Source organism: Telopea speciosissima, chromosome 6, assembly GCF_018873765.1.
Source record: "Telopea speciosissima isolate NSW1024214 ecotype Mountain lineage chromosome 6, Tspe_v1, whole genome shotgun sequence".
NCBI lineage: Eukaryota > Viridiplantae > Streptophyta > Magnoliopsida > Proteales > Proteaceae > Telopea > Telopea speciosissima.
The window spans coordinates 33,662,169-33,664,469 of NC_057921.1; positions in this window are offsets into that span (position 1 = coordinate 33,662,169).

Here is a 2,301-nt window from a genome sequence, read left to right on the forward strand (position 1 = left end):
GAAGGCTATAGGAACCCCCTTGACATATGAGACAACCCGATAATTTTGTATGTCCGGGTTCTCGGTGTCCAGATTTGTTTAGAAATGGCGAATGAGTTTCAAGTAGTATGGTTCAGGAAGGTTGAGAATGTTGGTCCACCCCAATGCCTCAAATCTCTGCCCCACCTTGTAAGCTTGAGATCATCCAACACTACATCCCGCCCTTCCATTATATTTCTAAGCGGAAGTAGTCTCGGTAAAGCTCTTGGTCCTCTATCTTTTGGAACCATAGTGGATCTAGGACAGTTGGTGCAATTTGTTCAACGCATGCACGTCGTGTTCTTGGAGCCATTGATTGTTTTAACCTGCAGCCAAAAGCCAAGTAGATAGCAAATTAATACCTTGAATGCTAAGGCCTGAGTAGATGATCAATGTAAGGTTATGAGGTTTAAAACCTAGCCCTTGATTTTCCCTTTCAAAGCAAATTAAATTACAGCAGGATTCTTAGGCTAGAAATTTCTGATTTTTTTATCAATTTGTGATCTAAGAAGTTGGGGAAAAAGGGAATGCATGGCCACTATGTGAATGCAATCATACATGATAGAGGTTAATGGCCATATTATGCCTAGAAAGTAATATTTTATACAAAACAATGGGTTCAAGCAAGAAATAGGTTTATTCAATCATGGAGCATGCCTTGAACTTCAAAGAAAATTTTCAGATTTTGTGGTTGAAAGTTTGAATCTTGGGAAACAAGTAAATATGATTTGTGACAACTCAGAGAATGTAAGCTAAGCCCTATCTAGTAAGACCGAATCAAATATGGCAAAAGAGAAGAGGAAAGATTCTAAGGATTTTATCAACAATCATGTATACAAGGAAATATGTTTGAAGATAAGACAATGTGATAATTTTCTATGAGATTTTATGGCATGTAAAAGAATTAGATTTGAACTTGGAGAGTTTTCCCAAAATATTGTGAATTGATAACTTTACCACAATCAAAACCTGAACATAATCCTAGTAAAATTCAACTAGACTTGACAAACATAGCAACAGTCTCTAAAATGCTTGCAAAGACTTGAAAATTTATAAAAGATGCAATAATCAAACAAAGATCCAACAACTTAGTGTCATCGATCAAATAGGACTTGATTTACACCTAAAAACCCTAGTTTCGGCCAATCGGTTTGGTATGAATTTGGTGTACATGGCCATGGGATTACAAGCAAAATCAAGACATGATCACAACTTGAGATGATTCATCCCAAATCCAAGAAAGAGAAAGTAGGAATGGGAAGAAAGCCATATCTTGAACAACTGAGAGTTGAACCTTGAGGCTTAGGATTACAAGAAAACCACCTAAGGGGAGCTTAAACGGAAGTCCCTGTAGAGCTTTTTCTCCCTGCGGTTATGTCCTTTTCTTTGGAGCCAAAAAAAAAAATGAGTTTTAAAACTCGTGGCTCTGTTTTGTTAAAATTCTACGAACAGACGAACGAACGGATCCACTTGTCGTGAATCCGCTCCGCACAAAACTTGAAATTATCATTTTAAAACTGTGCGGATCAACGAACGGATCCACACTCATGCGTCCATCCGTAGATCCGTTTGACTTCAACTCTCTCGGCCTTTGAGACTTCTGAGACCGGACGAACGAACGGATTTGCATTCCACATCCGCCCGTTAGTCCGCTCTACCTATTTTCACGGAGGAGCCACGAATGCACCCGGAGTGCTGACGTCGCTCGTGAGTCCACCCGATTTTCTTTTAAGATTTTGAGCCTATTTTGGAGACCTTTTGACCACACCTATATGTGATGATCTTGTGCCTATACCCTAGATCGGACACCCCTGTTGTGTGACCCATTTGTGGGGACCACATGAGTCTAGTTAATACCTAAAAAAATTGAAAGAGGTTAGGACTTGTACCCGACTGGGCCAGCTAATAAGAACTAGCAGGCATTGGTAACCGCTGTGACTCCTCTCTTACCTAAAAGGAGAAGAGTTACCCTTGAGGATGAAGATCCTTAGACCCTATGAATGTAAGGACTCAAACCTTATGGATAGGGAAACCTAAATCTATGCGGGTAGAGACCCTTAAGGGGGTGCGTAGAATCTAAACCTGTGGGTAGGTACTAGGAAAGGAAAGTAATAGGCTGGTTTGGGCTGTTTATTTGAGTAAGCCATGAAGGTCACGTGTATTTGGAAGTCACTCATAACACCTCAAGCTAGTGATGACTCTATTTGGACTTTACTTGGTCCATCCAAACCTTGTTTAGACTCATAGAGAAAGTCCTACACCGTGATTCGACTTTCCAAAGAA